The following is a 14,993-nucleotide window of genomic DNA, read 5'->3' as shown; positions in this document are numbered from 1 at the left end:
ATAACACTACTCTTTTTGTCGGAAATCATTTAGAACAATTCGTGGTCCTTTCCTTTGAACTTTTTCCAGTTCTCTTATCAAGTAACTTTGGTTGTGATCTTGCCAATGACCTATAGACCCTCTCCTTCACATCCTTACTACTACCCGCATAACGCTGTAACGCTTATTAACAGTCCTGTTTGTTTGATTATCCTTCCTTACATTAACACCCATGGCTGTTATTTCGCCGAAAAATGTTTTATAAAGTAACTCTTATAGTCAGATCCAACGAATGTTGGGAGTGAGATGCTTTTCATAACTGTATAATTATTTTTATTTTCACATTTTAAAGGTTTGTAGCAGGGAACAAATTATTTTACAAATTCCATATTGGCAGTTTAAGGAGCAAAGAGATATACTTTGATATAGTATACTGTATCTGGCCATGACCAGGAGAGAAACTCGTGGTGACAGGTGGTCAGGAGGCTAGGATCATATCGGTCCACCCTTACGGAAGACACGTATATGCTACACCATGGAAAAAATTCCTTTCACAATCGGCATTTCTCACTTACTTTTACAGATGAAGAATGTTGAATCACTGACAAACCCATGATTCAGCCTACCTTCACGTCAGTTTCTCTTTAAGAAGCAGTGTATCATCACGGACAAACATAACGGGGTGATCACACCAAGTTCCTGGGGGCGAGGCAGTTCTTTATTGAAACAAAGAAATACTTCACATTTTTTTGCGAAAAACAATATGAACCCTTTTCACCCAGAAAACCTGCATAGGTTTAGTTTCACTTCGGCCAATGATCACTGGGTCTTGAATCTTCGGAAATGGCTGTTATTAAAGCAAAACTGTTTTCAAAATTCACCTCAATGCAGCATATCATTCTTCTTCCATATTATCAGGGGAAATCCACAGTGGAGAGACAACCACGGAATGACCAGTGTCGAAGATATTTTATTTACATCATGGATCGCCAAACCCTGTTGCATAAATACTGTACCAAGCATTTAAGGAAGGCGTTGTACACGAAGGCTATGGCAAAGACAAAATGTTCTTCCATAAGCACGAAGTGGCCACGAACTGTTCACAACGTAAGCTTCTTATTTACTTACCTGAGCAGTTTATCGCCTCTTTATTGACACTTTACAATACATATGTATTATTATTATTATTATTATTATTATTATTATTATTATTATTATTATTATTATTATTATTATTATTATTATTATTATTATTATTATTCCGAATTTGGCCAACTGTGGACCGCATAGAACTTAAGGCTTGTTGGCCTTTCTTCTCTTCCCAGAACCTTTTCATTCTTTCGCTTCGTATTTTTCTCTCCTCCTCAGAGATTATCCGGTTGAGCTTCTTTTTAGGTGGTTTGTCCTCAAAAAATTTGATTTTGTCGATTATGTTTCTAAACTCTTTCCTTTTATTGATCACCTCTAGTGTAATTCCAACTTCTTCTCCATCTCTTTTGACCTCTTCTGCCCACTTAGTGGTGGCCTTCAATCCTACAATGTACTTAAAGATCTTTTTGGTCAGTCTGCTTTCATCCATTCTTACTAGATGCCCGTAGAAGTTCAACCTTCGCTTCCTCATTTTGTCTGAGATCTTTTCCGTATGTTTATAAAGATCCTTGTTTTTCCTTTTTTTCCAGGTTCCATCAGTAGTTTTCTGGGGTCCCAGAATCTTCCTTAGGATCTTCCTTTCTTTCTTTCTTTCTTTCTTTTCCAGTTCTTGTAGCTCCCCTTTTTTATTCAAAATAAGACACTCTGAGGCATACAATCCTTCTGGTTTGATTACTGAATGATAGTGTCGGATTTTGGCCATGTAGGATATTGCCCGTTTGTTGTACATACTCTGGGTTAGTTTGTAGGCCAATTCTAATTTTCTGATTCTTCCTTTGATAGCCTCTTTGTCTAGCCCATTGGGTTGGATCCATTCTCCCAGGTATCTGAACTTCACTGCCCTTTTATTATTATTATTATTATTATTATTATTATTATTATTATTATTATTATTATTATTATTATTATTATTCCTTAATGGGCTTACAATACACAATCAAATACATCGTCTTATTGCAGACTCTCTGTTTTCTTTGTTTGGGTCGCCTACATCGCAATGCTCCCTCGTATTGAATAATATCCGGAAAGGTACATATCATTATGTTGAACCAGGCACTGATGAAGTTTAATGTGCAAGATGAAGAATAAATACACATTAATATATTAAGTTTTCCCCGTCAAAAAGTGTAAAAATGTAAGAAACGAGATTTCCTCTTCCGGAGGTGCGCGTGGACCTGTGGTTCACTCAGCCTACACCAAAAATGAGTACCAGGTTAATTCCTGGGGGCGAAGGTGGCCGGGTGAAGAGCTAACCACTCTACCCCACCAAGTGCCGAGGTTACGGACAGTGGAAGCCTTTACTTTCCACCCCTCCAAGGGCCTTCATGGCCTGTACGGAGATGACTTTGCTTTTTTAATATATTAAATTAAAAGCAATATGTTCTACGACGTGCTTCAGCAGAAATAGCAAATATTTCAGGAAGCAGCCGAATGGACTATTCTGAAAAAAGAAAGGTCATATAAGCATGTGTCCAATTTGTAATTTGCAAGGAATTACAACTGTTTGTATGCTATGCTTAAATACAACCTTGCCAAGATTATTTAAGACACATAAACAACTTACGCAAAAGAACTGCATAATTTGTATCTGTTCTACGCAAATGACTCATGGATACTGGAACTTTACACAACTAGCTAAAGTTCATCACAAATTATCCATTTATTGCTCCACTAACTCCTACGTCCTTTGGAAGAGTTCACAGTACCTGCAAAAAAAATCCCACCACGGTCTTCAATTCACTCATCTCTCTTGTCAATAGTGTACGCAGCTCGTAGGAGGTCATCTTGGCATCGTCTTATGAGGATAGAACTGTGCATAATGCTAGAGAGTAATTCGTCTTTTATGTTTGCTTTTTATAGGTAGACTTCGCTTTGTACCCGTCCCCGAAGTCAAGTTTAAAAGATGTAGGTTTATGCATCAATAAATCATGTATAAGGATCTTCTTACGCGTGCCAAAACAACAGCTGTAATCCCACATATTGAACACGCGTTTATTTTATCTTTTGTGCTTGAAATATTGAATTCGACTACCTCCGGAAATATGTACTCTTCTTACTGGAACATTTGTGTCATATCTGACTACATAGTTATATGAAATTTACATCTTCTTCTTCTGCCTCCTTAACTTTTTCCCTGTTCTTAATTAGGAGTCACTGTTCCTAATTTCCCTCTTCCATTTCTGCCTGCCGATTGCGTCCTTCCTCGTGCGTCCTCCATCACACAGTCCTTCCATCTCTATTCGGGCTCCCTCTTATTCGTCTGCAGGCTGCTCGTAATACTCTTCTCCTCTCCTCTCATTATGTGTCCAGACCGCAGCAGTCTTTTCTCTTCTATCTTCCTAGATATCATCTCATATCATCTCATTTCATCCTCATTTCACTGGCCATGTTTCACTACCGCCTTGCAATCAACCCTCCGTCCTTTTCCCAATCGTCCGCTCAGTTAGTACACCTGTCACCTTCCTCCAACTACTCCAACCAGCCTGTATCCTAGTAATTAACGTGTTCAAATATTTACTACGGGGTTTGTGCTTTGTCCAATAGAAGTAATACAGTGCTTTATTTGTATATACGATGTGCATCCAAAACGTTGCTACGTTGATTGCCTTCTCATTTACAAGCAAAAGATCCTCCATTGTGTAGAGTTCACATAGGTTTACACAAGTCAGTAAATGCGGAAAGTCCCACAGAAACAGCCTTCCACACAAGGAAAGGCAAACCGTGTCCCGGTGGTAGCTCTGCCTTTAGTGGAACGATGGTAAACTTGTTCTCAGTTCTATATTTTTGAAGACTTCCACCTTCTATAGATGTTGTTCTGGTCAGGGCGAGTGCATATTGTTTTGTTGTTTCTCTCTTAGTAGCCTTTTACCACATGCAGAGGTACAGAAAATGGATCAAGAAGGGATATAAAGAGTTGCGATGGATCGAAAGAAAAATGGGTGTATCCACACCAAAAAACTGCTTTCCTCTGAGTTCTATCGCAGTGTTGCCAAAATACCTGTCTGAGCTTCCTGCCGGGCTGAGCAGCTCGATCAGTAGAGCGCTGGCCTTCTGAAATCAAGTCGGTAGATTCGATCCTGGGTTAGTCTCCTGGTATTTGAAGGTGCTCAGAGCCCTAGGCCCCGCAAACGTAATACCAAAGGGTATCTGATTAAAATATATATATAAAAGCGGCGAACCTGATACGAGTAAGTGGAAGCAATGCTAGATTCAGCTAGAGGTATCGCCCTCACCCACTGTTGGGGGGGGGTAGTTGACAGTGGGGTTCAAAGTATTAAAATACGGTACAAGAATGTTCAAAAATTCCTTGTCCAAACAGTGCAGACACTTGTTACGTCCGACTTAGTTTAGAATATTTCGGGTCCAAAGAATAATGTCTTGGGTAGAACGAGGAATGAAGACATCGCAGTAAGATGATGAAGGTTCGCGAGGGGAAGTTTTGTTTCAGTGAAGACTTTCAGTTTCAATACTGCATCACGAGAACTAACCGATAGGCTTTCCAATGTTCTCCTTAAACTCTTGTGCCCTGAACCCCTGGAGAAAGTACCCCAGTCTGAGACTGATATAAAAGGTTTTGTGCTCTGAATATTGGTCTTTTCTTTGTTTTAGAACCAGAAGTGCCCTATAAACTCCACGTTTGCCTTCTTTTTTATGAACAGTAATATCAGTATATCCTACTTCTCACTGCGTCGCCTAGATAAACTGCTTTCCTAATTTTCTCAGCTCCCGTTGACTTCGGACTTTCCTTATAACCTTTTCCTAAGCCTGCCTAATATTTGCCTTATTATTGTGAAAATTTTTTTTGATTAGTTCTTCTTCTTTACTTTAGGTCGACTGTGAACCACGTTAATTGGAATTCAGCTTCATCTGTTTCTGGGCTTCAATCCTGTTCCACTTTTTCACTCTGCAACCCCCCCCCCCCCCTTTTCTCTGTCCACGGCGCTTGGATACGGGATCTAACCTTTCCATGAAAACTCTCCGTGGCCTTGATCCTCGATTTAAAGCATCTCTGTTGCTGACTTCCGTACCTTGTATTCCCATTTCTGCCAGGTCCTTGTTCACCTCCAGGTACCAGCGCACTGTAGTTTTCCTGGTCGCAAAGAATCTTACTGTCTGATTGGTGAGTCTTCCCAGGTTTATTGTGTAGATAAGTCCGAAGAACATGGCTCTCCTCTTCTGGATGGTATCTGAGATCTTTTTCATCTTGAGATATAATTCTTGGTTTCTTTCTGTATGATCCATCCTCTGTTCTTTCGAGCCACAGTCTCGTCTTCAGAATCTTTCTCTTGGCCAGTTCCCACTTCTTGATCAATCCTGTTGTTATTAAGTTCAAACTATCACCTGCATATAAAGCCTCCGGGCGGATGACTGTCTGGTAGTGTCTGAGTTTTACATTGATCGAGATATTGCAGGTGTTCATAGTTAGTTTTATATGCCAAGTTCATCTTGTTGATTGTCGGGGAATGCCTCCCTTCCTGATAGGTCATTGTCGATTTACTTCCCCAGATATTTTTGATTATTTATCATAATTATAATTAATTTTAATATCATTGTGAAGTAAACACTTAAACGGAAAACTTGCGATGCCGTATATCTGCAAAGGAACGTATGACATCCTTTGCAACTCTGTAAAAGTGTTCAATCAGCTCAAATGATTTCATTCTACTCTACAACTATCAAGTGTGTTACCACAAGACATTTAATAACTCATTTATATATTTATAGTAATTCGTCCAATGTTATGTTCATAGCTAAATACCTCTCGAGTATTTTCTTCTACTTCATTTTCCACAGAATTTGTTATTAAAGAAGTTTTCTTTAAAATGACAGTTTATTTTCACTGAAAAGTAAAGGATGGGTAATACGGAATATAAAAATATATGTTAGTTGCAGTGTTTGAAAATTCTAATGCAAAGCGTTAAATATGCATAGTATTCTATATAATTATAATGATTATTATTATGACGATTATTATCAATCATGCATAGAAGATAACCAGTTACCTGTTTTATAACTGAATTCTAGTTTTGTTATTTGGTTACGAACACAAGCGAGAGGACATATGTATAGAGAGTTAACTTCCGTTATTTTGAGAAAAAAACTAAAAACAAACTTACTGTCCAATAAAAGGTTTTCTATGCAATGTTTTGGAATGTGAAACACAAAATTCTTGACATGAACAACAAAATTGTTAAGTTGTATAGTTATAAGTTTATTTAACAACTATTTTCAGAGGTAATGAAAGCTTGGTTATCTTTATCACAACAAACCCTGTTTTAAAGGAAATGTTTATTGCAATATTTTAAGAGTGAATAATGTTATATCTAAGTTCAGTTATATTATTTGCTTGTAAATTGTTATAATTTCATTGTGAAGGAGATGACAATTTAATGAATTATGTCATATAATATTCCATTAAAGAGCGCAAATAAACCACAAGACCAATGTGGTCAACCCAAAGACAGTAATCAATGAATGGAATATTGTATCCAATAATTCGTTTCATTTTCTCTTTAAGCTGTGGATTGGCATGTTACGTGTTTAGAAGGCAGTGAAATAAAGAGTAACGGTTAGTTTGGATCAAAAGAAAACATTCCGCGTACTTTATAAATGTTGTGGAATATTTCAGGAGACTCCGGCCTGGAATAACCAAGTAAATATATAGCGTAATAATAATAATAATATTGTTTCACACATTTAGCCAATGATGTAGATGCCTTGTTAGTGAACGCACAATACTCGTTAGTTCTCTTCTTGAAATAAGCCAAGCAATGGTGCCTTTCGACATCCATGTTTCGTATACTTAACCAATGTGTGTTGTAAGATTCCCCGCTTTGTAACAACTCTCCACGACCCCAATAATATAACGTGTGTGTAGACCCTTCCTCACCACGTGACTTCACAGCAGGGTAAGAAAGTCGGAAAAATGTTTCTCGAGGCACACTTAAGCCCCTTCACAATCATCTTCATTCAATAGAAATTATATTTTATGATGATAAAACACTAGAAGTTGCATGACACATCTGGCCTCAAGAGATAGATCCATTTGAATATTGAATATTGAATTTTCACGACCGCATTGTAATCGAAACAGACTTTCAACATATTAGGTCGTGTTACGTACATGTAGTACGTGTTGAAGAGCAACCGACGCGAAATCGGGAGGCTGTGGGTTCGGATCCCACTGCTGTCCGGCTGGCCATTTTTGTTCTGTACTTAACATCTCTTCAACACGTACTACATGTACGTAACACGACCTAATACGTTGAAAGTCTGTTTAGATAGCTCCATTTGATTCCTTTTGTATAAATCATACCTTTGACTTTAGTATATTTCCCAGACAACGCCACAGTATGGGAAACTTCCACATACCAACTTGCTGTAGGAAATAATATTTCTACTTAGCGGTGGCCAAGAAATGCGCTGCTGGAGTACGAGCAGCGACATTCGGTGAAATTGTGTTGTATGGTGACAGTGGAGGCAGGCGCAGGTGAATTTATGGTGATAGACTGATGAACCGCAATCACATCCTTCGCATTCTAAATAAATAGAACAATACTGTCCTTTTAATTCTGAGGTGCCAATTTCAGATTTCTACACGTTCCAGACCTTTCTAAACTGACGGGAAAAAAACTGTTTCATGTTTGTATGTATGTAGAGTGCACGGTCCTTGCACTGTGCGCTACAGCAGGTGCCTCTGCCCAGCTCACGTCGCGCGCAGCCGCCCTGCTTTAAGCGTGTATACAATCTTATATGAAATCTTACCTTATAAACAATGCTACAAGTGTCATCCTTCATAATGCGGAACTTCATAAACGCCATTAGGTTTTTCTCCACACCAGTAATGAGACTGTTCACACGACCATTAAGATGAAATCAGGTCTCATCCGTAAAGAACACAAGCTGCGGGTCGAATAAGTGATCAAATAAGAAGATGTACAATATTAGAAGGATCCACCTTTCAATACTTCGTTGTAAGTTGAACAAAAAAGAAGTCACAACTTGTTTATTGGGACCGGTTTCGACACATTACAAGTGTCATCATCAGCCAAATAGTAAAGTAGGGCAAGATATAAAGATCTTAAAACAACTAATACATTGAACACAGGCAAAATACCTGTCTGAGCTTCCTACCGGGCTGAGCAGCTCGATCAGTAGAGTGCTGGCCTTCTGAAATCAAGTCGGTAGATTCGATCCTGGGTCAGTCCCCTGGTATTTGAAGGTGCTCAGAGCCCTAGGGCCCGGAAACGTAATACCAAAGGGTATCTGAATAAAAAATATATAAAAGCGACGAACCTGACAGGAGTAAGTGCAAGCAATGCTAGATTCAGCTACAGGTATCGCCCTCACGACTCTACATAAGTGCATACTTGACCTGCTTATGAACTTCAACTATATTTGTTTTCGGCGCAAGACAATGATGTTCTGTTTACTCTCTTGACTGCGATCATTGTGTTTTGGACATTAACTGAATTGCTATGATGAATCAATGTTAATTTTTTGCCTGTGTTCAATGCATTAGTTGTTTTAAGATCTTTATATCTTACCCTACTTGGCTGATGATGACACTTGTAATGTGTCGAAACCGGTCCCAATAAACAAGTTGTGACTTCTTTTTAGTTCAACTTACAACGAAGTATTGAAAGGTGGATCCTTCTAATATTGTACATCTTCTTATTTCTCTATTCAGTACGGAACGATCATGAAGTTTTTAACTTTAAATAAATAGAATAAGTGATCATTCAATGATGCAAGATACCACTCACTCTTGTGGCTGGATCAGCAGGTTTTAAACAATGGGCCCGTGTTTGATGTGTACCTATGTGTGCAGAAGGAATCGAAACCCCTACTTGTTGTGCTAATTTTCGAGTGATTTATTCGGTGATCGTTCAAGATTCTCACCAATGTCATCCAGCTTTTCCTTTGATAAAACTGTTCATGTGCGCGCATGTTTTTATTGAGTTCTGAGCCAATAGTTTCAAACTTATTTAGAATTGCGTGAATCTGTGCTCATGAAGGTGGCACTCCACCAGGAAACTGCTGAACAAATGCATCACGTAGCCATACTTTTACATACGAAAATGCGGTGTTGCAATGATAACTGTCTCACCATGTTAACAACTGAGATTTAGACTGGCGACTCATGCTTGCAAGGTCGAACACGTGCAGAGTGCTTGCACGGTCAAGAACTATGCGCGCGCCTCCCGTACAGCTGCTTAGGTATTGCAGAGTAGAAACGCTGCTGGACGGTCTGGGGTTATAAGAGACTATGTATGTATGTATGTATGTATGTATGATGGGTATTCAGCCCGAAGGATCCTCTGCAGCTCCACCAACAGCTGTCATAAATAGCCTAGGCGTCACTGAAGAGACGTACTAGGGAAATGAGGAGTGAGGTAGTTTCCCGTTGCTTTCCTCACCGAGCCAGCCGTTGCTATTACACATCAGTCTGCCAAGCCCACTGAAACGCATGCATTAACCGACCCTGTGAGCGATATTTTCATACCATTCATAACAGGGGCTGCCTGCATAAGCAATGGTATTACAAGCATCGCTCATACCTCAGTCACTTTCACATTGTCAAAGCCAAGGATGAGACTGAGACAGGTCAATGAAAGTAACAAATTTGATATAGCCCATACCATTTAACATAGTGCACTGTAAACACTACATCTCGCCAGCAAAGGCATATGGATGTATGTATGTATGTATGTATGTATAATTGCAAAAACGTATCTTTATCACCCCTTCGGGAGAAGAGACAAAGAACATTCAGCCAAAGAGCGTCAGTCACTACACAGAAATTTGTGAAAATCTTGTAATCATCATTTCTCGCACCGAGAAAGCTATTAAACATTAAAAAATCGGATTTTTTTAAATTTTTCTATAAATTTTTGCACCGACACAAATAGGTCTTACGGCGACGATGGGATAGAAAAGGGCTAGAAGTGGGAAGCAAGCGGCCGTGGCCTTAATTACGGTACAGTTCCAGCATTTTCCTGTGTGAAAATGGGAAACCACGGAGAACCATCTTCAGGGCTGCCGAGTGAGGAGTTCGAACCGACTATCTCTCGAATGCAAGCTCACAGCGGTGCGCCCCTAACCGCACGGCCAACTCGCCCGGTAACGTATTTATTACAAGTTTTATTCCGTACAGTTTTGCGATACAACTAATATTAGTACTCACGTGACAGACGAGAACATTAACAGAAAGTTGTAAATGAAACATGCAAATGTGTAATCGTGGAGTAATATATTCTCGTAACTCAAGTGAATAAAACACTCTTAAACAGAACTTTGCATGTCAGGTTAAGTTTAATTTAAATATATAAAGTAAGAGTTCTGTCTGTACATTGTTCAGAATTTAAAAAGAATGCTATTTCTGCACCGGTCATGTCCACAGCAATAAGGAACGGCATGTTTTTAATTTTCCGTAATTTCTGACTGTCTGCCTGTATGTATGTATGTACGGGCATTACGATAAAATGGAAGAGAATTTAAAGAAAATCGGTACGGGAATCATGCACTAAATTTACGCTATAAAAATTTGTATCACGCTGAGTGTAATGGTAATTTAGAGGAAGACCTAAAATTTAATTCTCAGATATTTGTCATGGTCCTATCGATAAGTACTACATAATTACAGTTATAGAGAATTACTTTTCAGAACATTCATGTCTGATACATTTCTACCGCACCGGATATAACAGAGCTATTCGTGAATTTCGGTTTTTGTTGCTAAGTCCCCATCAACACCGAACCACGAGAAAATGGGGAAACAGAAATTAATGAAAATCGGTGTGTAAAGTTTGAGAATAAAGTGCTACAGTCTAGATTATAAATAACTTTTATTCACGCTCTATAAAATGGTATATAGAGGAAGGTTCCCTAAATTTAAATTTTTAAATACCTATGTTATTGGCCCTATCGAAAAGCATCGAACCTGCCCTAACGGACACCCTTATTCAGCGGACACCTCCCTATACGGACAATTTTCCTCGGAACCGATTTTATTTTACATAAGACAAGTGTTAAATTGGCCTCATTTAAGCGGACACCTCGAACGCCGGACAGCGGACATCGCCATCTGTCCCGTCCACTTGACTTAAGGGGACACTTTGCACGTTGCAGGACATTTTTCACGCCGGACCGCATGCCATCCTCTCTTTTAAAACCATTCTTCAGACATAAGAATATCCCTTTTGAATGTTTGTACTATATCGATTGCAAGGGAAGAGAAGGTACATCGGAATGCATTTCTAGGCCTATTCTGAGAATTCTAATTGCCCAGAAATGCTGCCAGAGACTGTTGACTCACAAGTTACCTGGAGATGTTCTTCCCTTCTTGCATTATTCTATTCATAACCCGGATTTTCGCTGATAAGGTCGAGCTCAGGTAGTCAGCTTGAGAAGTAAAAGACAGTACAGGCGCTAATTAGTGAGACAGGAATACCGTAGCATTTCAGTTGTCTGTTCAACATGAGTAACAAGGGACAATCCTGTTTAGATCTCTTGGCAAGAAAAAATGTGATTATAGAAAGTGACAAGGGACTTTCAGTGAGAAAGCTTGCCGAAAAATTAAACTGCGGGAAAACTCATATGAACTCTATTGTGAAGAAAAGAACTGAAATTGTAAAGGAGTGGGAGGAAAATAGGAATGGAGGAGTGAAAAGAAAGCCGCAGTGAGTTTTTTCAGAAGTGAACGTAGCGGTTTATGAGTGGTTCAAGTGTGCTCGAGTGAAGAAGCTGTGTGTGAGTGAACCAATGTTACAAGAAAAAGCTCGAGAAATCGCAAATAATCTGAAAATTGAGAATTTTGTAGCTAGCAATGGTTGGTTAGATTGTTTTGTCATAACGTTAGTTTCAAAACAGTCTGTGGAGAAGGTGGTGATGTGTCTGCGACTGAAGTAGCGGATTGGAAAGATAGGTTACCAGACATTACATTTAAGGTAATTTCCCGTTAAAATGTTCGATTATTTTAACAAACTTGTTTTAGCGGACACCTCTAGTAACTGACGGTGTCCGCAGAAGGGAGGTTCGACTGTATTACATAGAGAATAAGATGTTCTAATATCCCGGAGTCGGAAGAAAACTAAATGTGAAGGCCTACAATATCGAAAGCACATAAAACTGATCAACAATAACATTACATTGACCATTCTTGTGATGTGTGCTGCCACTCTTCTCCCATAGATGGCATTACTGCCGCGTCCCGAGTAAAACAGCCTGCCCATTGGCGGGAAGTAGCTGGGGAGTTTGCGCATTCTGTACGACTGTCCCATCAACGAGTACTGCAGCTGGTTTAAATATATTTACATAATGTGCAGATCAGTAAAGCTGTAAGCTTTCAAATTCTTCCAGAGAAAGAGAAAATACGAGCCTTCAAACCTAACGGGTTTTTCTTCCTTCCTCATTCTTCTTTGTGCTACTGCCTTCGTGATGTACAGGCCGTACTGTAGCTCCGATGACGTCACGCAAAGAGGCGAATTGGTTCCTCCGTCCGACCCTTGCAATGCAAAGACTTGATACGTCTGTACCTTGTAATTATGAAATATTCACAAATGTTGTATTAATATAACAGATGAGATCACTACCACCTGTAATCGCATCGTCATTCGTAAGTCAGGTCTATGTAGTTTTAGGAGAAGGTTTTAAGTGGGATCTTCGCGGTCAAAGCTTGAGTGTTTCATTCGTCAATGTACCCAACAAATAATGATTATGCATTAATACAAATATGGAGACAATAAACGAACAAGAACAGCAATAATAATAATAATAATAATAATAATAATACAGATAATATAATAGACTTTACCTCATTAACATTTTTTTTTTTTTTTTTGCTATTTGCTTTACGTCGCGCCGACACAGATTGGTCTTACGGCGACGATGGGATAGGAAAGGGCTAGGAGTGGGATGGAAGCGGCCGTAGCCTTAATTAAGGTACAGCCCCACCATTTGCCAGTTGAGAAAATGGGGTGGTGGTGGTGGTGGTGGTAATTATTGTTTTAAGAGGAAGTACAACTAGGCAACCATCCTCTATATAACACTAATCAGACAGAAATATGGAAGGGATCCGACACTTCCAAGAACGAAGATATCGGCCACAGGAAGACCAGGGCCACGAAGGGCATGAAAATGAAAGACTCCCAGCCCTCGCAAACCTAATACCGTCGGGGTGGGAAAAGAACAAGGCTTGACCAAGGGAGGTCGTATAGGATAGATGAAAGTGAGGAGCCTGGCACAAGTAAGTGGAAGCAATGCCAGGACTCAGCTGAGGGCCCCGTGGTCGCCAACCCACGCTCCAAAGTTCAGAGACCCTGGGGCCCCGTTTAGTCGTCTCTTACGACAGGCGGGGGTTATTCTACTACCTCCACCCACAGGGGAAGTGAAAATATGGAACCACGGAAAACCATCTTCAGGGCTGCCGACAGTGGGGTTCGAACCCACTATCTGGCGGATGCAAGTTCACAGCTGCGTGCCCCTAACCGCATGGCCAGCTCGCCCGATAAAATTAACTCTGGATGGCCATAAATACAGTAACTTTCTTGTTGTTGTTTTTTTCTTGACACTTCTGGCTCTATCCTTCGAAGATTTTCTTGAGACCCGTTCTTCCATACAAACATTTGTATAATTTTTTGTTTAGGAATAGCCCACTTTTTTCCAGATATAATGGACTGCCCAGCACGATCTGCTAGTTACTTCCCACATTCATTGGAAATTGCCGAGAAATAACTCCTTAATTATTACTTGAGTATTAATTATTTAATTATTAAGGCCCTTCCAACATCTGCCAACGGCCGTAGCCGTGTTGAAACACTGGATCCCGTGAGATCTCCGAAGTTAAGCAACATTGGGCGTGGTCAGGAGTTGGATGGGTTGCCACGCGCTGTTGGTGGGGGATAAGGGAATGGAGGAGCGGAAAGGAACTGGCCACCCTACCGCACGTAAACTCCGGCTCAGGAACACCTCTGCGGAGGTTCGGACCTGCCTTCGGGCAGAACAACCCTTACCTTCCAACATCTAAATGTTATCTACCAGCAATAGTTCAATTTTAACATTTTAAAATATATGCATCAAAATGCTAAAATCATATTGCAAGAAGGTTAGGTTTTACAAATTGTATTTAGTTCTACATATATAGGCTGCGTTTTGGTTTTACTCGCGTTAATTTGGCGGAGAAAAGGCAACGCGTACTCAACATCACTAACTCATATGTAGGTTCGACCAGTTACTGTCCACTTTTATGCTTGTTCTGTATCAACAAGAAAACGCCCTGCTGTGAATCTGTGTAACAAGAAAGTGAAAAGCAGAACTCATCATCAGCTCGGGAAAAAGAGTGCAACGTACTCCTTTATTCTTCGTCACAGTCACATTTTCGTTTTTCATAAAGGTAGCCTGCTCTCATATGAAGTGAATGAAAATATTAGTGTATATTTACTTGTATAGTTGTACGGTATTTTCGCCGTGGTACGCACGAGTCCTTAGCATTGTGGCAACTGTGAACATTCACACATTGTATTTAAATTCGCAACAGATTATATTTCCACAAGAACGTGTTATACGATAACAATTAAATGAATAAATTCCACGAGAAATATTACATCCCTTGAGTTTATATTACTCACAACGTGAAGATACCATACCTAACCTGAACTATGAGATCGCGTAACGGCTGTTACGTAAATCCTGATGTGATAATTTTACATAACAAACATGCAATATACTTAAATATAAAGTTCTGTCTTTCCCAGACGAAACTATCTTTACATCGGTCTGTTTTCAGACCAACTTTGCTTTACGGGAGCGAAAGCTGGGTGGACTCAGGATATCTTATTCATAAGTTAGAAGTAACAGACATGAAA

Source organism: Anabrus simplex, chromosome 14 (assembly GCF_040414725.1).
Source record: "Anabrus simplex isolate iqAnaSimp1 chromosome 14, ASM4041472v1, whole genome shotgun sequence".
In the NCBI taxonomy this organism is placed as follows: Eukaryota; Metazoa; Arthropoda; class Insecta; order Orthoptera; family Tettigoniidae; genus Anabrus; species Anabrus simplex.
Note: the sequence above shows the minus strand (reverse complement) of the source record.